This window comes from Bombina bombina, chromosome 2 (genome assembly GCF_027579735.1).
Source record: "Bombina bombina isolate aBomBom1 chromosome 2, aBomBom1.pri, whole genome shotgun sequence".
Classification (NCBI taxonomy): domain Eukaryota; kingdom Metazoa; phylum Chordata; class Amphibia; order Anura; family Bombinatoridae; genus Bombina; species Bombina bombina.
The window spans coordinates 1,329,935,996-1,329,963,431 of NC_069500.1; the positions used below are offsets into that span (position 1 = coordinate 1,329,935,996).

General features: G+C 43.0%; 1 protein-coding gene across 1 annotated transcript in view; it reads right to left on the reverse strand.

Annotated features, from left to right (window-relative positions):
- ADD1 (adducin 1) overlaps positions 1-27,436 on the reverse strand; it is a 648,507-nt gene that overhangs the window by 206,781 nt on the left and 414,290 nt on the right. The gene's annotated exons all lie outside the window — the stretch shown is intronic.

A 27,436-nucleotide genomic window follows, 5' to 3' on the forward strand; every position in this document is an offset into this window, starting at 1 on the left:
TTTGGGAAAGCCCCTAAAGAATAAGGTGTCTAAAACAGTGCCTGCCGATATGATTATATCAAAATACCCAGATAAAATGATTCCTCAAGGCTAAATATGTGTTAATAATGAATCGATTTAGCCCAGAAAAAGTCTACAGTCTTAATAAGCCCTTTTTGAAGCCCTTATTTACGATCGTAATAAACATGGCTTACCGGATCCCATAGGGAAAATGACAGCTTCCAGCATTACATCGTCTTGTTAGAATGTGTCATACCTCAAGCAGCAAGAGACTGCTCACTGTTCCCCCAACTGAAGTTAATTGCTCTCAACAGTCCTGTGTGGAACAGCCATGGATTTTAGTGACGGTTGCTAAAATCATTTTCCTCATACAAACAGAAATCTTCATCTCTTTTCTGTTTCTGAGTAAATAGTACATACCAGCACTATTTCAAAATAACAAACTCTTGATTGAATAATAAAAACTACAGTTAAACACTAAAAAACTCTAAGCCATCTCCGTGGAGATGTTGCCTGTACAACGGCAAAGAGAATGACTGGGGTAGGCGGAGCCTAGGAGGGATCATGTGACCAGCTTTGCTGGGCTCTTTGCCATTTCCTGTTGGGGAAGAGAATATCCCACAAGTAAGGATGACGCCGTGGACCGGACACACCTATGTTGGAGAAATATACACTAGTTATTATATGGTATCACATAACCTGGACTGGTGCTGTCTTTCATAATGTTATAGTCTGATAAATGCCAAATAACAAGGCCTTGGCAATCCTAACTCATATGAGACGGAAATCAATATTTTAGAAGCCTTGAGGCCCACTTTTACCAGAAAGTTGTCAAGCCAGTCACCATTTTAGATCAAATCTACACAAAAAAGACATAATAGCTCACATCATGTAGTTTGAGTGTATACACAAATCTGACAAATCTGACTAGCAACAGCACAGCAAACATCAGCTGCTGCTTTGGCTGCTCTACCCAGATTTACTGGGGGAGGGGCAGGGGGGTTGTGGATGAAGCCACAGGTACTCTAGCACCATTGGTGAAGGCCTCACTGTTCTGGTACTCACCAAGCTAGTTTGTTGTATTCAGCAAATATGATTGAAACAGGCTAAACTAAATTTGAGTATTGGTGGTGCATCTATCAGCTGATAACCATGTAAAACTCATTACACCTTTTTTTCATTAAGCTTTAAAAGGGACGGTAAAGTCAAAATTAAATTCATGATTCAGACACAGCATGTAATTCCATTAAAACACACCTCTACAGAGGAATGGGGGAAAAACAGAATGCCTCCTACCATCAAGGATAGCCTCTGTCTGCAGCCAGGTGGGGATAGAAAGCCAACCGGCCTGAACCATAACTTACTAGGTAAAGCAGGACCTAGCTCTGACCATCCTATGATGGACAGAACTAGGAATAAGGATGGGAGCTAAAGGGTTATATAGGTAAAAGGGTGTGGCTATTTCTGTTCATGTCCTCTCTGGAGAGGGGATCTCACCAGTTAAGTTTAAGATTGGTTAGCTAGGGTATTAACCTTTCATAAGACAGACAGAGCATGCAATTTTAAACAGTTTCCTAATGTAATTCTATTATCTAATTTTATTAATATCCTTTTTTTGAAAAAAGGATACCTAGATGGGCCTGGGGGCAGTAATGCATTACTGTGAGCTATCTGCTGACTGGTGGCTGCACATGTATGTCTGTTCAGATAGTTCCCAGTAGTGCATTGCTGCTCCTTTAACGAAGAACAACAAGAAAATTAAGCAAATTTGATGATAGAAGTAAATTGGAAAGTTGTTTGGAATTGTATGCTCTGTCTGAATCATGAAAGAAAAAAAAAAATATGCTTACATGATAACATTTGATTTCTTTCATAGTGGTGAGAGTCCACAATCCATTACTCTTGGGAATAACTCTTCCCTGCCACTAGGAAAAGGCAAAGTCTCCCAAACCCCAAGTGCTCTAAAAACCCTCCAACCTCAATGGTAAAACTAGCCTGACATTAAAGCCAAGCAAAAGAGGTGGGAAAAAGTAATGCGCAAAATACGAACAGGGAAAAAAAGATATGCAACCAAAAAAGTTAATTTATGCTTACCTGATAAATGTATTTCTTTTTTTGACACAATGAGTGCACGGATCATCTTAACTACTAATGGGATATTCACCTCCTGGTCAGCAGGAGGAGGCAAAGAGCACCACAGCAGAGCTGTTAAATAGCTCCTCCCTTCCCTGTCACTCCAGTCATTCGACCAAAGTTAGGGAAAGAAAGGAAAAACCAAGGTGCAGAGGTGTCTGACGTTTATAAAAACCAACAACCTGTCTTACAAGAACAGGGCGGGTCGTGGACTCATCGTGTCAAAAAAGAAAACATAATTTATGCTTACCTGATAAATTCCTTTCTCCTGTAGTGTAGTCAGTCCACGGGTCATCCATTACTTATGGAATATATCTCTTCCTAACAGGAAACTGCAAGAGAATTACCCAGCAGAGCTGCTATATAGCTCCTCCCCTCACATATCATACTCAGTCATTCGACCAAAGCAGACGAGAAAGGAGGAACCATAGGGTACAGTGGTGACTGGAGTTTAATTAAAATTTAGACCTGCCGTAAAAACAGGGCGGGCCGTGGACTGACTACACTACAGGAGAAAGGAATTTATCAGGTAAGCATAAATTATGTTTTCTCCTGTTAAGTGTAGTCAGTCCACGGGTCATCCATTACTTAAGGAATACCAATACCAAAGCTAAAGTACACGGATGAAGGGAGGGACAAGGCAGGAACATTAAACAGAAGAAACCACTGCCTGAAGTACCTTTCTCCCAAAAATAGCCTCCGACGAAGCAAAAGTGTAAATTTGTAAAATTTTGAAAAAGTGTGAAGCGAAGACCAAGTCGCAGCCTTGCAAATCTGTTCAACAGAGGCCTCATTTTTAAAGGCCCAGGTGGAAGCCACAGCTCTAGTAGAATGAGCTGTAATCCTTTCAGGAGGCTGCTGTCCAGCAGTCTCATAGGCTAAGCGTATTATGCTACGAAGCCAAAAAGAGAGAGAGGTAGCCGAAGCCTTTTGACCTCTCCTCTGTCCAGAATAAACGACAAACAGGGAAGAAGTTTGACGAAAATCCTTAGTTGCCTGCAAATAGAATTTCAGGGCACGGACTACGTCCAGATTATGCAAAAGTCGTTCCTTCTTTGAAGAAGGGTTAGGACACAGAGATGGAACAACAATCTCTTGATTGATATTCCCGTTAGTAACTACCTTAGGTAAGAACCCAGGTTTAGTACGCAGGACTACCTTGTCTGAATGAAAAATCAGATAAGGAGAATCACAATGTAAGGCAGATAACTCAGAGACTCTTCGAGCCGAGGAAATAGCCATCAAAAACAGAACTTTCCAAGATAACAGCTTGATATCAATGGAATGAAGGGGTTCAAATGGAACGCCTTGAAGAACATTAAGAACTAAGTTTAAGCTCCACGGCGGAGCAACAGACTTAAACACAGGCTTAATCCTAGTTTAAGCCTGACAGAAAGCCTGAACGTCTGGAACTTCAGCCAGACGTTTGTGTAGAAGAATAGACAGAGCAGAAATCTGTCCCTTTAACGAACTAGTAGATAAGCCCTTTTCTAAACCCTCTTGTAGAAAGGACAATATCCTAGGAATCCTAACCTTACTCCATGAGTAACTCTTGGATTCGCACCAATGTAAATATTTACGCCATATCTTATGGTAAATTTTTCTGGTAACAGGCTTCCTAGCCTGTATTAAGGTATCAATAACCGACTCCGAGAAGCCACGCTTTGATAGAATCAAGCGTTCAATCTCCATGCAGTCAGCCTCAGAGAAATTAGATTTGGATGTTTGAAAGGACCCTGAATTAGAAGGTCCTGTCTCAGAGGCAGAGACCACGGTGGACAGGACGACATGTCCACTAGGTCTGCATACCAGGTCCTGCGTGGCCACGCAGGCGCTATCAGAATCACTGAAGCTCTCTCCTGTTTGATCTTGGCAATCAAACGAGGAAGCATCGGGAATGGTGGAAACACATAAGCCATGTTGAAGACCCAAGGGGCTGTCAGAGCATCTATCAGCACCGCTCCCGGGTCCCTGGACCTGGATCCGTAACAAGGAAGCTTGGCGTTCTGACGAGACGCCATGAGATCCAGATCTGGTTTGCCCAACGACGAATCAGTTGAGCAAAGACCTCCGGATGAAGCTCCCACCCCCCTGGATGAAAAGTCTGGCGACTTAGAAAATCCGCCTCCCAGTTCTCCACGCCTGGGATGTAGATCGCTGACAGGTGGCAAGAGTGAGACTCTGCCCAGCGAATTATCTTTGAGACTTCCAACATCGCTAGGGAACTTCTGGTTCCCCCTTGATGGTTGATGTAAGCCACAGTCGTGATGTTGTCCGACTGAAATCTGATGAACCTCAGAGTTGCTAACTGAGGCCAAGCTAGGAGAGCATTGAATATTGCTCTTAACTCCAGAATATTTATTGGGAGGAGTTTCTCCTCCTGAGTCCATAATCCCTGAGCTTTCAGGGAATTCCAGACTGCTCCCCAGCCTAGAAGGATGGCGTCTGTTGTTACAATCGTCCAATCTGGCCTGCGAAAGGTCATCCCCTTGGACAGATGTGGCCGAGAAAGCCACCATAGAAGAGAATCTCTGCTCTCTTGATCCGGATTTAGTAGGGGGGACAAATCTGAGTAATCCCCGTTCCACTGACTTAGCATGCACAATTGCAGCGGTCTGAGATGCAGGCGGGCAAATGGTACTATGTCCATTGCCGCTACCATTAAGCCGATTACTTCCATGCACTGAGCTACTGACGGGTGTGGAATGGAGTGAAGGACACGGCAAGCATTTAGAAGTTTTAATAACCTGGCCTCTGTCAGGTAAATTTTCATCTCTACAGAATCTATAAGAGTCCCTAGAAAGGGAACTCTTGTAAGTGGTAATAGAGAACTCTTTTCCACGTTAACCTTCCACCCATGCGACCTCAGAAATGCCAGAACTATCTCTGTATGAGACTTGGCAGTTTGAAAACTTGACGCTTGTATCAGAATGTCGTCTAGGTACGGAGTCACCGATATGCCTCGCGGTCTTAGTACCGCCAGAAGTGATCCTAGAATTTTTGTAAAGATTCTTGGAGCCGTAGCTAATCCGAAGGGAAGAGCTACAAACTGGTAATGCCTGTCTAGGAAGGCAAATCTCAGATACCGGTAATGGTCCTTGTGAATCGGTATGTGAAGGTAGGCATCCTTTAGATCCACTGTGGTCATGTACTGACCCTCTTGGATCATGGGAAGGATGGTTCGAATAGTTTCCATTTTGAATGATGGAACTCTTAGAAATTTGTTTAGGATTTTTAAGTCCAAGATTGGCCTGAAGGTTCCCTCTTTCTTGGGAACCACAAATAGGTTTGAATAGAATCCCTGCCCGTGTTCCGTCCGCGGAACTGGGTGGATTACCCCCATTAGTAAGAGGTCTTGTACACAGCGTAGAAACGCCTCTTTCTTTATTTGGTTTGCTGATAACCTTGAAAGATGAAATCTCCCCTGTGGAGGAGACGTTTTGAAGTCCAGGAGATATCCCTGAGATATGATCTCCAACGCCCAGGGATCCTGGACATCTCTTGCCCAAGCCTGGGCGAAGAGAGAAAGTCTGCCCCCCCACTAGATCCGTTTCCGGATAGGGGGCCCTCTCTTCATGCTGTTTTGGGGGCAGCAGCAGGTTTCTTGGCCTGCTTGCCCCTGTTCCAGGACTGGTTAACTTTCCAGCCCTGTCTGTAACGAGCAACAGCTCCTTCCTGTTTTGGAGCGGAGGAAGTTGATGCTGCTCCTGCCATGAAGTTACGAAAGGCACGAAAATTAGACTGTTTGGCCTTTGATTTGGCCCTGTCCTGAGGTAGAGCATGGCCCTTACCTCCCGTAATGTCAGCAATAATTTCTTTCAAGCCGGGCCCGAATAAGGTCTGCCCTTTGAAAGGAATATTAAGCAATTTAGATTTAGAAGTCACGTCAGCTGACCAGGATTTAAGCCATAGCGCTCTGCGCGCTTGGATGGCGAATCCGGAGTTCTTAGCCGTAAGTTTTGTTAAATGCACAACGGCATCAGAAACAAATGCGTTAGCTAGCTTAAGTGTCTTAAGCTTGTTGATTATCTCATCCAATGGAGCTGAGCGAATGGCCTCTTCCAGAGACTCAAACCAGAATGCTGCCGCAGCAGTGACAGGCGCAATGCATAGTATGCATGGTATAGGAAATACGTCAGTACACACCGGTACCGCATAGTATCTATCCAACCTACATAATTTCTCTGGAATTGCAACCGTGTTACAATCATTCAGAGCCGCTAATACCTCCCCTAGCAATGTGTGGAGGTTCTCTAGCTTAAATTTAAAATTGGAAATCTCTGAATCCAGTCTCCCTGGATCAGATCCGTCACCCACAGAATGAAGCTCTCCGTCCTCACGTTCTGCAAACTGTGACGCAGTATCTGACATGGCTCTCATCTCATCCGCGCGCTCTATCCTTAACCCAGAGCTATCGCGCTTGCCTCTTAATTCTGGCAACTTAGATAATACTTCTGTCATAACAGTAGCCATGTCTTGCAAAGTGATTTGTAAGGGCCTCCCTGATGTACTTGGCGCCACAAAATCACGCACCTCCTGAGCGGGAGGCGAAGGTACTGACACGTGAGGAGAGTTAGTCGGCATAACTTCCCCCTCGTCGTCTGGTGATAATTTCTTTACATGTAAAGATTGACTTTATTTAAAGTAGCATCAATGCAATTAGTACACAAATTTCTATTGGGCTCCACATTGGCCTTTAAACATAGTGAACAAAGAGATTCATCTGAGTCAGACATGTTTAAACAAACTAGCAATGAGACTAGCAAACTTGGAAATACTTTTCAAAATTAATTTACAAGCAATATAAAAAACGTTACTGTGCCTTTAAGAAGCACAGAAAAACTGACACAGTTGAAATAACAATGACCAAAATAGTTATAGCAACCAAATTTTCACAGTAAATGTATTAAGTTAGCAAAGGATTGCACCCACCAGCAAATGGATGATTAACCCCTTAGTACCCAAAAACGGATAACAATTATATAATTAACGTTTTTCTCACAGTCAAATACACTGTCACAGGACTGCTGTGCCTGATTACCTCCCTCAAAATGGATTTTGAAGACCCCTGAGCTCTCTAGAGACGATCTGGATCATGGAGGATGAAGTAGACAGATTGTGACTGAATTTTTACTGCGCAAAAAAGCGCTAAAATAGGCCCCTCCCACTCATATTACAACAGTGGGGAAGCTCAGAAACTGTTTCTATGCAGAAAACAAAAATGGCCATGTGGTAAAAATCATGCCCTAATAAGTTTTATCACCAAGTACCTCACAAAAACGATTAACAAGCCAGTAAACGTTTTAAACATACATTTGAAAGTTATGTATTATTATTAATAAGCCTGCTACCAGTCGCTTTTACTGCAGTTAAGGCTCATACATTATTTCAGTATTAACAGTATTTTCAGAGTCAATTCCATTCCTTAGAAAAATACATTCAGTGTACACACACACACACACATCAGCCTGATACCAGTCGCTATCACTGCATTTAAGGCTGAACTTACTTTACAATGGTATCAGCAGTATTTTCTCAGTCAATTCCATTCCTCAGAAAATAAATTACTGCACATACCTCATTTGTTGCAGGGGAGCCCTGCATGCTATTCCCCTTCTCTGAAGTTACCTCACTCCTCAGATGAGAAACAGCCAGTGGATCTTAGTTATGTCTGCTAAGACCATAGAAAAAAACCCAGGCAGATTCTTCTTCTAATGCTGCCTGAGAATAAACAGCACACTCCGGTGCCATTTAAAAATAACAAACTTTTGATTGTAGAAATAAACTAAGTTAAAAAACACCACAGATCTCTCACAGCTTCCTTTATAGTTAGGCTGCAAGAGAATGACTGAATATGATATGTGAGGGGAGGAGCTATATAGCAGCTCTGCTGGGTAATTCTCTTGCAGTTTCCTGTTAGGAAGAGATATATTCCATAAGTAATGGATGACCCGTGGACTGACTACACTTAACAGGAGAAATACATTTATCAGGTAAGCATAAATTTTCTTTTCTTTAAGACACGATGAGTTCACGGATCATCTTAATTACTAATGGGATCCAATACCCAAGCTAGAGTACACAGATGATACGGACAGGGAACCTAAACAGAAGGCACCACTGCTTGAAGAACCTTTCTCCCAAAAGCGACCTCAGCCGAGGCAAAAGTGTCAAATTTATAGAACTTTGAAAAAGTGTGAATAGAGGACCAAGTTGCAGCCTTGCAAATCTGTTCCACAAAAGCTTCTTTTTTGAATGTCCATGAGGAAGCAACTGCCCTCGTGGAATGAGCCGTAACTCTCTCAGGAGGCTGCTGTCCAGCAGTCTCATATGCAAAACGTATGATACTCTTCAGCCAAAGAGAAAGAGAAGTTGCCATAGTTTTCTGTCCCTTACGTTTTCCCAAGAAAATGACAAAGAAGACGACTGACGAAAGTCCTTATGCGCCTGCAAGTAAAACTTTAAAGCACGGACCACGTCCAAATTGTGTAGAAATAGTTCCTTCTTAGGAGGATTAGGACACAAAGAAGGAACAACAATCTCCTGATTAATGTTCCGATTAGAAACAACCGTAGGAAGAAATCCTAATTTAGTACGTAAAACTACCTTATCTGAATGGAAAATAAGGTAAGGAGACTCGTACTGCAACGCCGAGACCTCCGATACTCTACGAGCAGACGAAATAGCAACAAGAAATAAAACTTTCCAAGATAACAACTTAATATCTAAGGAATGCATAGGCTCAAATGGAGCCCCTTGAAGAACTTTGAGAACTAGATTACGACTCCATGGAGGAGTAACTGGTTTCAACACAGGCCTGATCCTAACCAAGGCCTGACAAAAAGATTGAACATCTGGGACATCCGCCAGACGTTTGTGTAACAAAATAAGATAAGGCCGAGATCTGACCTTTTAGGGAACTCGTCGATAAACCTTTCTCCAAACCTTCTTGGACAAAAGACAAAATTCTACAAATTCTAACTTAACTCCATGAGTAACCCTTGGCTTCACACCAATAGAAATATTTACGCCAAATTTTATGGTAAATCCTTCTAGTAACAGGCTTATGCGCCTGAATCATGGTCTCTATTACCGAATCAGAAAACCCCAGCTTGGATAAAATTAAGTGTTCAATCTCCAAGCAGTCAACTTAAGATAAACTAGATTTGGGTGAAGGAAGGGTCCTTGTATTAGAAGGTCCTTCCTCAACGGAAGTCTCCAAGGTGGCAGAGATGCCATATCCACTAGATCCGCATACCAAATCCTGCAAGGCCAGGCCGGTGCTATGAGGATCACCGAAGTCCTCTCCTGTTTGATTCGAGCATTAACCCGAGGAAGAAAAGCAAACGGAGGAAATAGGTATGCTACACTGAAGGTCCAAGGGACCGCCAGAGCATCTACCAGTTCCGTGTGGGGGTCCCTGGACCTCGACCCGTATCTCGGGAGCTTGGCATTCTGTCGGTATGCCATGAGATCCAATTCCGGCTGACCACACTTGAGAATCAGATCGGAAAACACTTCAGGATGGAGTTCCCACTCCCCCGGATGAAAGGTCTGCCTGCTCAGGAAATCCGCCTCCCAGTTGTCCACCACTGGGATGTGGATCGCCGATAGGCAACAAGAGTGAGCTTCCGCCCACTGTATTATTTTGGCTACCTCTGTCATCACTAAGGAACTCCTCATTCCTCCCTGATGATTGATGTAAGCCACTGAAGTTATGTTGTCCGACTGGAACCTGATAAACCGGAGTAAGGCTAACTGGGGCCAGGCCAGAAGGGCATTGAAGATTGCCCTCAGTTCTAGAATATTTATATATAGGAAGAACAGACTCTGACTGAGTCCAAACTCCCTGAGCCTTGAGAGAGCCCCAGACTGCTCCCCACCCCAGAAGACTGGCGTCTGTTGTCACAATCACCCAAGGTGTTCTGCGAAAGCAGGTTCCCTGGGAGAGATGATCCAGAGACAACCACCATTGAAGAGAGTCTCTTATCTCCTGCTCCAGAGTTATTCGAGGAGACAAGTCTGCATAATCTCCGTTCCATTGCCTGAGCATGTTTAACTGCAGAGGTCTGATATGGAACCAAGCAAACGGGATGATGTCCATTGCCGTCACCATCAGCCCGATTAACTCCATGCACTGAGCCACTGATGGCCGAGGAGTGGACTGACGGACTAGACAAGTATCGATAATCTTTGATTTCCTGACTTCTGTCAGAAAAATCTTCATAGACAAGGAGTCTATTATGGTAACCAAGAAGGTGACTCGTGTCTGGAACTACGGAACTCTTTTCCAAATTCACCTTCCACCCGTGAGTTCTCAGGAAAGATAACACTATGTAGGTGTGGGATCTTGCTTGTTGAAAAGATGGAGCCTGGACTAGAATGTCGTCCAGATAAGGAGCCACTCCAATGCCCCGTGACTGAAGTACCGCCAACAGAGACCCCAGAACTTTTGTGAAAATTCTGGGAGCAGTGGCCAGGCCGAAAGGAAGAGCCACAAACTGAAGTGTTTGTCCTAGAAGGCAAACCTTAGGAACTTGTGATGATCCCTGTGAATAGGGACATGAAGGTACGCATCCTTAAAATCCACTGTTGTCATAAATTGACCCTCCTGGATTAAGGGAAGAATGGAACGAATAGTTTCCATCTTGAATGACAGAACTCTGAGAAATTTGTTTAGACTTTTGAGGTCTAAAATCGGTTTGAAGGTTCCCTCCTTTTTTGGGAACCACAAACTGATTGGAATAAAAACCCTGACCCTGTTCCAGTAGCGTAATGGGAACAATCACTTTCCAGAGCGGAGAGGTCTCCTACACAATGTAAGAACACCTCTTTTTGTCTGGTCTGCAGATAATCTTGAAAGAAGAAACCTGCCGAGGAAAACTTTTGAACTCCAATTTGTATCCCTGAGACACTATTTCTATTGCCAAGGGATCCTGAACGTCCCGAACCCAAGCCTGAATGAAGAAGGAAAGTCTGCCCCCTACCAGATCCGGTCCCGGAACGGGTGCATGCCCTTCATGCTGATTTGGATTCAATAGTCGGTTTCTTGGATTGTTTACCCTTATTCCAAGATTGGTTGAGTATCCATGTAGGCTTAGATTGTTCCTGCTTAGAGGAGGAAGAGGAAGAATTTCCCTTGAAATTTCAAAAGAAACGAAAATTACTCTGTCGCCCTTTTTGTTTGTTTCTATTATCCTGAGGAAGGAGATGACCCTTACTTCCCGTGATATCAGAGATAATTTCCGTGAGGCCAGGTCCAAACAAGGACTTCCCCTTGTAAGGAATCGCTAGAAGCTTAGACTTAGATGATACATCAGCAGACCAAGGTTTTAACCATAAGGCTCTGAGTGCCAGAATAGAGAAACCCAAAATCTTGGCTCCCAGTTTAATAATTTGAAGGGAAGCGTCCGTAATGAAAGCATTAGCTAGCTTCAGAGCTTTTATCCTGTCTTGTATCTCTTTCAAAGAAGTCTCAGTCCTGAGAGACTCAGATAGTGCATCAAACCAATATGCTGCGGCATTATTGATGGTAGCAATGCACGCAGCTGGCTGCCATTGCAAACCTTGGTAAATCTTTTTTAATAAACCTTCTAATTTCTTGTCCATAGGATCTTTGAAAGCACAACTATCCTCTATGGGAATAGTAGTTCTCTTGGCTAAGGTGGAAACTGCCCCTTCCACTTTAGAAATGGTTTGCCAAGCCTCCTTGAAAGATTCAGACATGGGAAACATCATCTTAAAAATAGGAGAGGGGGAGAAGGGTATGCCTGGTCTCCTATTCCTTTGTAATGATCTCCGAAGCACGCTTTGGTACAGGAAATACGTCCGAGTAAGAAGGAACTTCGAAATATCTGTCCAATTTACTAGACTTCGTAGAGGCAACCACTACCGTGGAGTCACAGTCGTCCAAAGTAACCAAAACCTCCCTGAGCAACAGGAGGAGGTGTTCTAGTTTAAACCTAAAAGATACAACCTCTGAATCCGTCAGGGGCAATGAGCTTTCAGAATCTGACATTTCAGATATAACCACATTACCCTCCTCTTCAGTTCCTTGGGAGGGTAACTCCGAAATTTGCACAACTGCATCAGAAACTTCACTTACTGAATGTCTGCTTTTCCTCTTACGTTTCCCCTGCAACATTGGGAAAGCAGACAATGCATCAGAAATTGTGGAAGACATGAGAGCAGCTATGTCTTTTAAGGTAACTCCAGCGGGCGCTAGAGCAGAAGTACAGGGCACTGCTTGAGCGGGCAGTAACATTTGGGACGCTTAGGGAGAAAGCTGCGGCATAACCAGAATCTCATTAGTGACACCCCCCTACACCTCAGCAGCTCTACTGAGGTGCCTACCTGACTGCAAGACTGGAGCCTCGCTCTCCCTCCTGGCAAGCAATCCGGATTCGGTAGGGAAACGATTCAGCAACCCTCCGTACCTAGAAACGCCTGCACTTGTTAGAAAAAGAAAATTTATGCTTACCTGATAAATTTGTTTCTTTTTAGACATGAGTCCACGGATTTCATCCTTACTTGATAGATTAAGCCTCCTGGTCAACAGGAGGCGGCAAAGAGTACCACAACAGAGCTGTATATATAGCTCCTCCCTTCCCTCCCACTCCAGTCATTCGACCGAAGTTAGAAAGAGAAAGGAAAAGGCCAAGGTGCAGAGGTGTCCGGAGTTTCACAAAAACAGAGAGAAATTTATCAGGTAAGCATAAATTCTCTTGTGATGTATCAAGTCCACAGATTCATCCATACTTGTGGGATATTCTCCTTCCCTACAGAAAGTGACAGAAAGTGGCAGAGAGAGCACCCACAGCAGAGCTGTCTATATAGCTCCTCCCTTAGCTCCACCCCCCAGTCATTCGACCGAAGGCTAGGAAGAAAAAGGAGAAACTATAGGGTGCAGTGGTGACTGAAGTTTGTTAAATAAAAACAAAATTTATGCTTACCTGATAAATTTTTCTCTCTTGTGGTGTATCCAGTCCACGGGTTCATCCATTACTTGTGGGATATTCTCCTTCCCAACAGGAAGCTGCAAGAGGACACCCACAGCAGAGCTGTCTATATAGCTCCTCCCCTAACCCCCACCTCCAGTCATTCGACCGAAGACAAGTAAGAAAAAGGAGAAACTATAGGGTGCAGTGGTGACTGTAGTTTAAAAAATAAAAACACCTGCCTTAAAGTGACAGGGCGGGCCGTGGACTGGATACACCACAAGAGATAGAAATTTATTAGGTAAGCATAAATTTTGTTTTCTCTTGTAAGGTGTATCCAGTCCACGGGTTCATCCATTACTTGTGGGATACCAATACCAAAGCTTTAGGACACGGATGAAGGGAGGGACAAGGCAGGCACTTAAACGGAAGGAACCACTGCCTGTAAGACCTCTCTCCCAAAAATAGCCTCCGAGGAAGCAAAAGTATCAAATTTGTAGAATTTAGAAAAAGTATGAAGCGAAGACCAAGTCGCCGCCTTACAAATCTGTTCAACAGAGGCCTCAGAATAGAATACACAGAGCAGAAATCTGTCCCTTTAAGGAACTAGCCTTAGAACCGCCAGTAGAGACCGTAGAACCTTCGTAAAGATTCTTGGTGCCGTGGCTAATCCGAAGGGAAGAGCCACAAACTGGTAATGCCCGTCTAGGAAGGCGAACCTGAGGAACTGATGATCTCTGTGAATCGGAATGTGGAGATAAGAATCCTTTAAGTCCACGGTAGTCATATATTGACCCTCTTGGATCATAGGGAGGATGGTTCGGATTGTCTCCATCTTGAAAGATGGGACCCTGAGAAATTTGTTTAGGATCTTGAAATCCAAGATTGGTCTGAACGTTCCCTCTTTTTTGGGAACTATAAACAGGTTTGAATAGAAACCCTGCCCCTGTTCCTCCCTTGGAACTGGGTGGATCACTCCCATAACCAGTAGGTCTTGAACGCAACGTAAGAATGCCTCTCTCTTTATCTGGTTTGCAGATAGTTGTGAGAGGTGAAATCTCCCCTTTGGAGATGAACCTTTGAATTCCAGAAGATATCCCTTGGAAACAATGTCTAGTGCCCAGGGATCCTGGACGTCTCTTGCCCAAGCCTGAGCGAAGAGAGAAAGTCTGCCCCTACTAGATCAGGTCCCGGATCGGGGGCTACTCCTTCATGCTGTCTTAGAGGCAGCAGGTTTTTTGGCCTGCTTCCCTTTGTTCCAAGCCTGGTTAGGTCTCCAGACTGGTTTGGACTGGGCGAAATTTCCCTCTTGTTTCGCATTAGAGGAAGCTGAAGCTGCGCCACTCTTGAAGTTTCGAAAGGAACAAAAATTATTCTGTTTGGCCCTTAACTTATTGGACCTATCCTGAGGAAGGGCATGACCTTTTCCTACAGTAATATCAGAAATGATCTCCTTCAGACCAGGCCCAAATAGGGTCTGTCCCTTGAAGGGGATGTTAAGAAGCTTAGACTTTGAAGTAACGTCTGCTGACCAGGACTTAAGCCATAGCGCCCTACGCGTCAGAATGGCAAAACCTGAATTCTTAGCCGTTAGTTTGGTTAAATGAAAAACGGCGTCAGAGATAAAGGAATTAGCTAATTTAAGAGCTTTAATCCTGTCTAAAATATCATCTAACGGGTTCTCCACCTGTAGAGCCTCCTCAAGAGACTCGAACCAAAAAGCAGCTGCAGCAGTGACTGGGGCAATGCATGCAAGAGGCTGGAGAATAAAAATTTTCTTAAGGAGACCCTCCTTAAGGACACGGATGAAGGGAGGGACAAGACAGGTTCCTTAAACGGAAGGCACTACTGCTTGTAGAACCTTTCTCCCAAAAATAGCCTCCAAAGAAGCAAAAGAATTGAATTTGTAAAATTTGGAAAAAGTATGAAGCGAAGACCAAGTCGCAGCCTTACAAATCTGTTCAACAGAAGCCTCATTTTTAAAAGCCCATGTGGAAGCCACTGCTCTAGTAGAATGAGCAGCAATTCTTTCAGGAGGCTGCTGGCCAACAGTCTCATAAGCCATACGGATGATGCTTTTCAGCCAAAAAGAAAGAGGTAGCCGTAGCCATTTGACCTCTCCGCTTACCAGAATAGACAACAAACAATGAAGATGTTTGATGGAAATCTTTGGTTGCTTGTAAGTAGAACTTTAAAGCACGAATCACATCAAGATTGTGCAACAGACGTTCCTTCTTTGAAGAAGGATTAGGACACAGCGAAGGAACAACAATTTCCTGATATTCCTATTAGAAACAACCTTAGGAAGGAATCCAGGTTTGGTACGTAAAACCACCTTATCTGCATGGAAAATAAGATAAGGCGAGTCACACTGTAAAGCAGATAACTCAAACTCTTCGAGCCGAAGAGATGGCTACTAAAAACAAAACTTTCCAAAATAAAAGCTTAATATCTATGGAATGCATAGGTTCAAACGGAACTCCTTGAAGAACTCTAAGAACTAAATTTAAACTCCAAGGAGATGCAATCGGTCTAAATACAGGCCTGATTCTAGTCAGAGCCTGACAAAAAGACTGTACATCTGGAACATCTGCCAGACGCTTGTGTAACAAAATAGATAAAGCAGAAATCTGTCCCTTTAAGGAACTTGCTGATAACCCCTTCTCCAATCCTTCTTGAAGAAAAGACAAAATCCTTGGAATCCTAACCCCACTCCATGAGTAGCCCTTGGATTCACACCAATAAAACATAATTTATGTAAGAATTTACCTGATAAATTAATTTCTTTCATATTGGCAAGAGTCCATGTAGAATATACATTCCTACCAGGAGCAAAGTTTCCCAAACCTCAAAATGCCTATAAATACACCCCCACCACACCCACAATTCAGTTTAACGAATAGCCAAGAAGTGGGGTGATAAAAAAGGAGCAAAAGCATCAACAAAGGAATTGGAATAATTGTGCTTTATACAAAAAAATCATAACCACCATAAAAAGGGTGGGTCTCATGGACTCTTGCCAATATGAAAGAAATGAATTTATCAGGTAAATTCTTACATAAATTATGTTTTCTTTCATGTAATTGGCAAGAGTCCATGAGCTAGTGATGTATGGGATAGCAAATACCCAAGATGTGGCACTCCACGCAAGGGTCACTAGAGAGCGAGGGATAAAAATAAAGACAACCAATTCCGCTGAAAAATAAATCCACAACCCAAATCAAAAGTTTTAATCTTATAATGAAAAAAAATGAAATTATAAGCAGAAGAATCAAACTGAAACAGCTGCCTGAAGTATTTTTCTACCAAAAACTGCTTCTGAAGAAGAAAAAACATCAAAATGGTAGAATTTAGTAAAAGTATGCAAAGAAGACCAAGTTGATGCTTTGCAAATCTGATCAACAGAAGCTTCATTCCTAAAAGCCCAGGAAGTAGAAACTGACCTAGTAGAATGAGCCGTAATCCTCTGAGGCGGGGATTTACCCGACTCCAAATAAGCATGATGAATCAAAAGCTTTAACCAAGATGCCAAAGAAATGGCAGAAGCCTTCTGACCTTTCCTAGAACCAGAAAAGATAACAAATAGACTAGAAGTCTTTCTGAAATCTTTAGTAGCTTCAACATAATATTTCAAAGCTCTTACCACATCCAAAGAATGTAAAGATCTCTCCAGAGAATTCTTAGGATTAGGACACAATGAAGGGACAATAATTTCTCTACTAATGTTGTTGGAATTCACCACCTTAGGTAAAAATGTAAATGAACCCGCAAGACCGCCTTATCCTGATGAAAAATCAGAAAAGGAGACTCAGAAGAAAGAGCAGATAATTCAGAAACTCTTCTAGCAAAAGAGATGGCCAAAAGGAACAATACTTTCCAATAAAGTAATTTAATGTCCAGAGAATGCATAGGCTCAAACGGAGGAGCCTGTAAAGCTTTCAAAACCAAATTAAGACTCCAAGGAGGAGAGATTGATTTAATGACAGGCTTAATACGAACCAAAGCCTGTACAAAACAATGAATATCAGGAAGATTAGCAATTTTTCTGTGAAACAGAACAGAAAGAGCAGAGATTTGTCCTTTCAAGGAACTTGCAGACAAACCCTTATCTAAACCATCCTGAAGAAACTGTAAAATTCTAGGAATTCTAAAAGAATGCCAAGAGAATTTATGAGAACACCATGAAATGTAAGTCTTCCAAACTCGATAACATAATTTATGCTTACCTGATAAATTCCTTTCTTCTGTAGTGTGATCAGTCCACGGGTCATCATTACTTCTGGGATATTACTCCTCCCCAACAGGAAGTGCAAGAGGATTCACCCAGCAGAGCTGCATATAGCTCCTCCCCTCTACGTCACTCCCAGTCATTCGACCAAGGACCAACGAGAAAGGAAAAGCCAAGGGTGAAGTGGTGACTGGAGTATAAATTAAAAAATATTTACCTGCCTTAAAAACAGGGCGGGCCGTGGACTGATCACACTACAGAAGAAAGGAATTTATCAGGTAAGCATAAATTATGTTTTCTTCTGTTAAGTGTGATCAGTCCACGGGTCATCATTACTTCTGGGATACCAATACCAAAGCAAAAGTACACGGATGACGGGAGGGATAGGCAGGCTCTTTATACAGAAGGAACCACTGCCTGAAGAACCTTTCTCCCAAAAATAGCCTCCGATGAAGCAAAAGTGTCAAATTTGTAAAATTTGGAAAAAGTATGAAGCGAAGACCAAGTTGCAGCCTTGCAAATCTGTTCAACAGAGGCCTCATTCTTGAAGGCCCAAGTGGAAGCCACAGCTCTAGTAGAATGAGCTGTAATTCTTTCAGGAGGCTGCTGTCCAGCAGTCTCATAAGCTAAACGAATTATGCTACGAAGCCAAAAAGAAAGAGAGGTAGCGGAAGCTTTTTGACCTCTCCTCTGCCCAGAGTAAATGACAAACAGAGAAGACGTTTGTCGAAATTCCTTAGTTGCCTGTAAGTAAAATTTTAGAGCACGGACTACATCCAGGTTGTGCAGTAGACGTTCCTTCTTTGAAGAAGGATTTGGGCATAAAGAAGGAACAACAATCTCTTGATTGATATTCCTGTTAGTAACTACCTTAGGTAAGAACCCAGGTTTAGTACGCAGGACTACCTTATCCGAATGAAAAATCAAATAAGGAGAATCACAATGTAAGGCTGATAATTCAGAGACTCTTCGAGCCGAGGAAATAGCCATTAAAAATAGAACTTTCCAAGATAACAACTTTATATCAATGGAATGAAGGGGTTCAAACGGAACGCCCTGTAAAACATTAAGAACAAGGTTTAAACTCCATGGTGGAGCAACAGTTATAAACACAGGCTTAATCCTGGCCAAAGCCTGACAAAAAGCCTGGACGTCAGGAACTTCTGACAGACGTTTGTGTAACAGAATGGACAGAGCTGAGATCTGTCCCTTTAATGAACTAGCAGATAAACCCTTTTCTAAACCTTCTTGTAGAAAAGACAATATCCTAGGAATCCTAACCTTACTCCAAGAGTAACCTTTGGATTCACACCAATATAGGTATTTACGCCATATTTTATGGTAAATCTTTCTGGTAACAGGTTTCCTAGCCTGTATTAAGGTATCAATAACTGACTCAGAAAACCCACGTCTTGATAAAATCAAGCGTTCAATTTCCAAGCAGTCAGCTTCAGAGAAGTTAGATTTTGATGTTTGAAGGGACCCTATATCAGAAGGTCCTGTTTCAGAGGTAGAGACCAAGGTGGACAGGATGACATGTCCACCAGGTCTGCATACCAAGTCCTGCGTGGCCACGCAGGTGCTATTAGAATCACTGATGCAAAGTAAAAGCGCCAAAAAACGGCCCCTCCCCCTCACACACAGCAGTGAGGGAGAACAGAAACTGTCAGAAAACAGATTAAGCAACTGCCAAGTGGAAAAATAGTGCCCAAACATTTATTCACTCAGTACCTCAGCAAATGAAAACGATTTTACATTCCAGCAAAAACGTTAAACATAATCTCTAGTTATTAAACAGCTTTATGTATTTCTTACAGTGTAATTCTAGTGAAGTACCATTCCCCAGAATACTGAAGTGTAAAGTATACATACATGACATTATATCGGTATGGCAGGATTTTCTCATCAATTCCATTGTCAGAAAATAAAAACTGCTACATACCTCTATGCAGATTCATCTGCCCGCTGTCCCCTGATCTGAAGTTTACCTCTCCTCAGATGGCCGAGAAACAGCAATATGATCTTAACTACTCCGGCTAAAATCATAACAAAAACTCTGGTAGATTCTTCTTCAAACTCTGCCAGAGAGATAATAACACACTCCGGTGCTATTTTAAAATAACAAACTTTTGATTGAAGATATAAAACTAAGTATAATCACCATAGTCCTCTCACACATCCTATCTAGTCGTTGGGTGCAAGAGAATGACTGGGAGTGACGTAGAGGGGAGGAGCTATATGCAGCTCTGCTGGGTGAATCCTCTTGCACTTCCTGTTGGGGAGGAGTAATATCCCAGAAGTAATGATGACCCGTGGACTGATCACACTTAACAGAAGAAAATAAATCTTTCTAGACACAGATTTACGAGCCTGCAACATAGTATTAATCACTGAGTCAGAGAAACCTCTATGACTAAGCACTAAGCGTTCAATCTCCATACCTTCAAATTTACTGATTTGAGATCCTGATGGAAAAAAGGGCCTTGAGACAGAAGGTCTGGCCTTAACGGAAGTGGCCAAGTTTGGCAACTGGACATCCAAACTGTGGCCATGCTGGAGCCACCAGTAGTACAAACGAACACTCCATTATGATTTTGGAAATCACTCTTGGAAGAAGAACTAGAGGCGGAAAGATATAAGCAGGTTGATAACTCCAAGGAAGTGTCAACGCATCCACTGCTTCCGCCTGAGGATCCCTGGACCGATACCTGGGAAGCTTCCCGTTTAGATGAGAAGCCATCAGATCTATTTCTGGAAGCCCCCACATCTGAACAATCTGAAAAAACACATCTGGGTGAAGAGACCACTCTCCCGGATGTAAAGTCTGGCGACTGAGATAATCCGCTTCCCAATTGTCTATACCTGGGATATGGACCGCAGAAATTAGACAGGAGCTTGATTCCGCCCAAGCAAGTATCCAAGATGCTTCTTTCATAGCTTGAGGACTGAGTCCCACCTTGATGATTGACATATGCCACGGTTGTGACATTGTCTGTCTGAAAACAAATAAACTGTTCTCTCTTCAGAAGAGGCCAAAACTGAAGAGCTCTGAGAATCGCATGGAGTTCCAAAATATTGATTGGTAATCTCGCCTCTTGAGATTTCCAAAGCCCCTGCGCTGTCAGAGATCCCCAGACAGCTCCCCAACCTGAAAGACTCGCATCTGTTGTGATCACAGTCCAGGTTGGACGAACAAAAGAGGCCCCCTGAACTAAACGATGGTGATCTAACCACCAAGTCAGAGATAGTCGAACATTGGGATTTAAGGATATTAATTGTGATATCCTTGTATAATCCCAGCACCACTGATTCAGCATACACAGCTGAAGAGGTCTCATGTGAAAACGAGCAAAAGGGATCGCGTCCGATGCTGCAGTCATGAGACATAAAACCTCCATGCACATAGCTACTGAAGGGAATGATTGAAACTGAAGGTTCCGACAAGCTGCAACCAATTTCAGACCTCTTGTCTGTTAAGAGACCAAGTCATGGATACTGAATCTATTTGGAAACCTAAAAAGGTTACCCTTGTCTGAGGAATCAAAGAACTTTTTGGTAAATTGATCCTCCAACCATGTTTTTGAAGAAACAACACTAGTTGATTCGTGTGAGATTCTGCAGAACGTAAAGACTGAGCAAGTACCAAGATATCGTCCAAATAAGGAAACACCGCAATACCCCGCTCTCTTATTACAGAGAGTAGGGCACTGAGAACCTTTGAAAAGATCATTGGAGCTGTGTTAGGCCAAAAGGAAGAGCAACAAATTGGTAATGCTTGTCTAGAAAAGAGAATCTCAGGAACTGATGGTGATCTGGATGAATCGGAATATGAAGATATGCATCCTTTAAGTCTATTGTGGACATATAATGCCCTTGCTGAACAAAAGGCAGAATAGTCCTTATAGTCACCATTTTCAATGTTGGAATTCTCACGTAACAGTTCAAAATTTTTAGATCCAGAACTGGTCTGAAAGAATTCTCCTTCTTTGGGACAATGAACAGATTTGAATAAAACCCCAGACCCCGTTTCTGAACAGGAACTGGCACAATTACCCCAGATACCTCCAGGTCTGAAACACACTTCAGGAAAGCCTGAGCCTTTTCTGGGTTCACTGGAATGCGTAAGAGAATGAAACTTCTCACAGGCGGTCTTACTTTGAAACCTATTCTGTACCCTTGAGAAACAATGTTCTGAATCCAATGATTTTGGATTGAATTGATCCAAACATCCTTGAAGAATTTTAGTCTGCCCCCTACCAGCTGAGCTGGAATGAGGGCCACACCTTCATGCAGACTTGGGGGCTGATTTAGACCTTTTAAATGGCTTGGATTTATTCCAGACTGAATAAGGCTTCCAATTGGAAACCGTTCCCTTAGGGGAAAGATCAGGTTTCTGTTCCTTATTTTGTCGAAAGGAACGAAAACGGTTAGCAGCCTTAAATTTACCCTTAGATTTTTAATCCTGAGGCAAAAACAGAATTTATGCTTACCTGATAAATTACTTTCTCCAACGGTGTGTCCGGTCCACGGCGTCATCCTTACTTGTGGGATATTCTCTTCCCCAACAGGAAATGGCAAAGAGCCCCAGCAAAGCTGGTCACATGATCCCTCCTAGGCTCCGCCCACCCCAGTCATTCGACCGACGGACAGGAGGAAATATATATAGGAGAAACCATATGATACCGTGGTGACTGTAGTTAGAGAAAATAATTCATCAGACCTGATTAAAAAACCAGGGCGGGCCGTGGACCGGACACACCGTTGGAGACAGTAATATATCAGGTAAGCATAAATTCTGTTTTCTCCAACATTGGTGTGTCCGGTCCACGGCGTCATCCTTACTTGTGGGAACCAATACCAAAGCTTTAGGACACGGATGAAGGGAGGGAGCAAATCAGGTCACCTAAATGGAAGGCACCACGGCTTGCAAAACCTTTCTCCCAAAAATAGCCTCCGAAGAAGCAAAAGTATCAAATTTGTAAAATTTGGCAAAAGTGTGCAGTGAAGACCAAGTCGCTGCCTTACATATCTGGTCAACAGAAGCCTCGTTCTTGAAGGCCCATGTGGAAGCCACAGCCCTAGTGGAGTGAGCTGTGATTCTTTCAGGAGGCTGCCGTCCGGCAGTCTCATAAGCCAATCGGATAATGCTTTTAAGCCAAAAGGAAAGAGAGGTAGAAGTCGCTTTTTGACCTCTCCTTTTACCAGAATAAACAACAAACAAGGAAGATGTTTGTCTGAAATCTTTAGTAGCCTCTAAATAGAATTTTAGAGCACGGACTACGTCCAAATTGTGTAACAAACGTTCCTTCTTTGAAACTGGATTCGGACACAAAGAAGGTACAACTATCTCCTGGTTAATATTTTTGTTGGAAACAACTTTCGGAAGAAAACCAGGCTTAGTACGCAAAACCACCTTATCTGCATGGAACACCAGATAGGGCGGAGAACACTGCAGAGCAGATAACTCTGAAACTCTTCTAGCAGAAGAAATTGCAACCAAAAACAAAACTTTCCAAGATAATAACTTAATATCTACGGAATGTAAGGGTTCAAACGGAACCCCTTGAAGAACTAGATTTAGACTCCAGGGAGGAGTCAAAGGTCTGTAAACAGGCTTGATCCTAACCAGAGCCTGAACAAATGCTTGAACATCTGGCACAGCTGCCAGTCTTTTGTGAAGTAAAACAGATAAAGCAGAGATCTGTCCCTTCAGAGAACTTGCAGATAATCCTTTCTCCAAACCTTCTTGTAGAAAGGATAGAATCTTAGGAATTTTTATCTTGTTCCATGGGAATCCTTTAGATTCACACCAACAGATATATTTTTCCATATTTTATGGTAAATTTTTCTAGTTACAGGCTTTCTAGCCTGAATCAGAGTATCTATTACAGAATCTGAAAACCCACGCTTTGATAAAATCAAGCGTTCAATCTCCAAGCCGTCAGTTGGAGGGAAACCAGATTCGGATGTTCGAATGGACCCTGAACAAGAAGGTCCTGTCTCAAAGGTAGCTTCCATGGTGGAGCCGATGACATATTCACCAGGTCTGCATACCAAGTCCTGCGTGGCCACGCAGGAGCTATAAAGATCACCGAGGCCCTCTCCTGATTGATCCTGGCTACCAGCCTGGGGATGAGAGGAAACGGTGGGAATACATAAGCTAGGTTGAAGGTCCAAGGTGCTACTAGTGCATCTACTAGGGTCGCCTTGGGATCCCTGGATCTGGACCCGTAGCAAGGAACCTTGAAGTTCTGACGGGACGCCATCAGATCCATGTCTGGAATGCCCCATAATTGAGTTATTTGGGCAAAGATTTCCGGATGGAGTTCCCACTCCCCCGGATGAAATGTCTGACGACTCAGAAAATCCGCTTCCCAATTTTCCACTCCTGGGATGTGGATCGCAGACAAGTGGCAGGAGTGATCCTCCGCCCATTGAATTATCTTGGTCACTTCTTTCATCGCCAGGGAAGTCCTCGTTCCCCCCTGATGATTGATATATGCAACGGTCGTCATGTTGTCTGACTGAAACCTTATGAATTTGGCCTTTGCTAGTTGAGGCCAAGCTCTGAGAGCATTGAATATCGCTCTCAGTTCCAGAATGTTTATCGGGAGAAGAGACTCTTCCCGAGACCATAGACCCTGAGCTTTCAGGGATTCCCAGACCGCGCCCCAGCCCACTAGGCTGGCGTCGGTCGTGACAATGACCCACTCTGGTCTGCGGAAGCTCATTCCCTGTGACAGATTGTCCAGGGTCAGCCACCAACGGAGTGAATCTCTGGTCTTTTGATCTACTTGAATCGTCGGAGACAAGTCTGTATAATCCCCATTCCACTGTCTGAGCATGCACAGTTGTAATGGTCTTAGATGAAATCGTGCAAAAGGAACTATGTCCATTGTTGCAACCATCAATCCTATTACTTCCATGCACTGCGCTATGGAAGGACGAGGAACAGAAGTACTTGACAAGAGCTTAGAAGTTTTGATTTTCTGACCTCTGTCAGAAAAATCCTTATTTCTAAGGAATCTATTATTGTTCCCAAGAAGGGAACTCTTGTTGACGGGGACAGAGAACTTTTTTCTTTGTTCACCTTCCATCCGTGAGATCTGAGAAAGGCTAGGACGATGTCCGTATGAGCCTTTGCTTTTGACAGGGACGACGCTTGAATCAGGATGTCGTCCAAGTAAGGTACTACTGCAATGCCCCTTGGTCTTAGAACCGCTAGAAGGGACCCTAGTACCTTTGTGAAAATCCTTGGAGCAGTGGCTAATCCAAATAGAAGTGCCACAAACTGGTAATGCTTGTCCAGAAAAGCGAACCTTAGGAACTGATGATGTTCCTTGTGGATAGGAATATGTAGGTACGCATCCTTTAAATCCACGGTAGTCATAAATTGATTTTCCTGGATAGTAGGTAGGATCGTTCGAATAGTTTCCATTTTGAACGATGGTACCCTGAGAAATTTGTTTAGGATCTTCAGATCCAAAATTGGTCTGAATGTTCCCTCTTTTTTGGGAACTATGAACAGATTGGAATAAAATCCCCTTCCTTGTTCTCTTATTAACTGGATGTATCACTCCCATCTTTAACAGGTCTTCTACACAATGTAAGAATGCCTGTCTCTTTATTTGGTTTGAAGATAATTGAGACCTGTGGAACCTTCCCCTTGGGGGTAGTTCCTTGAATTCCAGGAGATAACCTTGAGAAACTATTTCTAGCGCCCAAGGATCCTGAACATCTCTTGCCCAAGCCTGAGCAAAGAGAGAAAGTCTGCCCCCCACTAGATCCGGTCCCGGATCGGGGGCTATCCCTTCATGCTGTTTTGGTAGCAGTGGTAGGCTTCTTGGCCTGCTTACCCTTGTTCCAGCCTTGCATTGGTTTCCAGGCTGGTTTGGGTTGTGAAGTATTACCCTCTTGCTTAGAGGATACAGAATTAGAGACTGGTCCGTTTCTGCGAAAGGGACGAAAATTAGGCTTATTATTAGCCTTAAAAGACCTATCCTGTGGGAGGGCGTGGCCCTTTCCCCCAGTGATGTCTGAAATAATCTCATTCAAATCAGGTCCAAATAATGTTTTACCTTTGAAAGGAATGTTAAGCAATTTTGTCTTGGAAGACACATCCGCTGACCAAGACTTTAGCCAAAGCACTCTGCGCGCCACGACAGCAAACCCTGAATTTTTCGCCGCTAATCTAGCTAATTGCAAAGCGGCATCTAAAACAAAAGAGTTAGCCAATTTAAGTGCTTGAACTCTGTCCATAACCTCCTCATACGAAGATTCTTTACTGAGCGATTTTTCTAGTTCCTCGAACCAGAAACACGCTGCCGTAGTGACAGGAACAATGCATGAAATTGGTTGTAGAAGGTAACCTTGCTGTACAAAAATCTTTTTAAGCAAACCCTCTAATTTCTTATCCATAGGATCTTTGAAAGCACAACTATCTTCGATAGGAATAGTAGTGCGTTTGTTTAGAGTAGAAACCGCCCCCTCGACCTTGGGGACTGTCTGCCATAAGTCCTTTCTGGGGTCGACTATAGGAAATAATTTCTTAAATATAGGGGGGGGAACAAAAGGTATGCCGGGCCTTTCCCACTCTTTATTTACTATGTCCGCCACCCGCTTGGGTATAGGAAAAGCGTCGGGGGGCACCGGAACCTCTAGGAACTTGTCCATCTTACATAATTTCTCTGGAATGACCAAATTGTCACAATCATCCAGAGTAGATAACACCTCCTTAAGCAGTGCGCGGAGATGTTCTAATTTAAATTTAAATGTCACAACATCAGGTTCAGCTTGATGAGAAATTTTTCCTGAATCTGAAATTTCTCCATCAGACAAAACCTCCCTCATGGCCCCTTGAGATTGGTGTGAGGGTATGTCAGAACAGTTATCATCAGCGTCCTCTTGCTCTTCAGTGTTTAAAACAGAGCAATCGCGCTTGCTCTGATAAGTAGGCATTTTGGATAAAAGATTTGCTATGGAGTTATCCATTACAGCCGTTAATTGTTGCATGGTAATAAGTATTGGCGCACTAGATGTACTAGGGGCCTCCTGTGTGGGCATAACTGGTGTAGACACAGTAGGGGATGATGTAGTATCATGTTTACTCCCCTCATTTGAGGAATCATCTTGGGCAATATCATTATCTGTGGCATTACTGTCTTTACTTTGTTTGGACACTATGGCACAATTATCACATAAATTTAAATGGGGAGACACATTGGCTTTCATACATATAGAACATAGCTTATCTGATGGTACAGACATGTTAAACAGGCTTAAACTTGTCAACAAAGCACAAAAAACGTTTTAAAATAAAACCGTTACTGTCACTTTAAATTTCAAACTGAAAACACTTTATTACTGAATATGTGAAAAAGTATGAAGGAATTGTTCAAAATTCACCAAAATTTCACCAGTGTCTTAAAGCATTAAACGTATTGCACACCAAATTTCAGAGCTTTAACCCTTAAATTAACGGAACCGGAGCCGTTTTTACATTTAACCCCTATACAGTCCCAGAATGAGGCTCTGTCTATAACTAGAAAGGCCCCCATCTGAAAAAGGTGTCCAACACAGTGCCTGCCGTTTTTCTAAACGTTCCCCAAGATTATAATACCAATAATTAGTTAGAATCTGCATAATATGCCTAGTAAAGCAATTGTTTTAGCCCAGAAAAATGTCTACCAGTTTTTAAGCCCTTTTTGAAGCCCTTTATTCTTTTATGTTTAACTAAGAAAATGGCTTACCGGTCCCCATGAGGGGAAATGACAGCCTTCCAGCATTACATGGTCTTGTTAGAAATATGTCTAGTCATACCTTAAGCAGAAAAGACTGCTAACTGTTTCCCCCAACTGAAGTTACTTCATCTCAACAGTCCTGTGTGGAAACAGCAATCGATTTTAGTTACTGTCTGCTAAAATCATCTTCCTCTTACAAACAGAAATCTTCATCCTTTTCTGTTTCAGAGTAAATAGTACATACCAGCACTATTTTAAAATAACAAACACTTGATAGAAGAATAAAACTACATTTAAACACCAAAAAACTCTTAACCATCTCCGTGGAGATGTTGTCTGTGCAACGGCAAAGAGAATGACTGGGGTGGGCGGAGCCTAGGAGGGATCATGTGACCAGC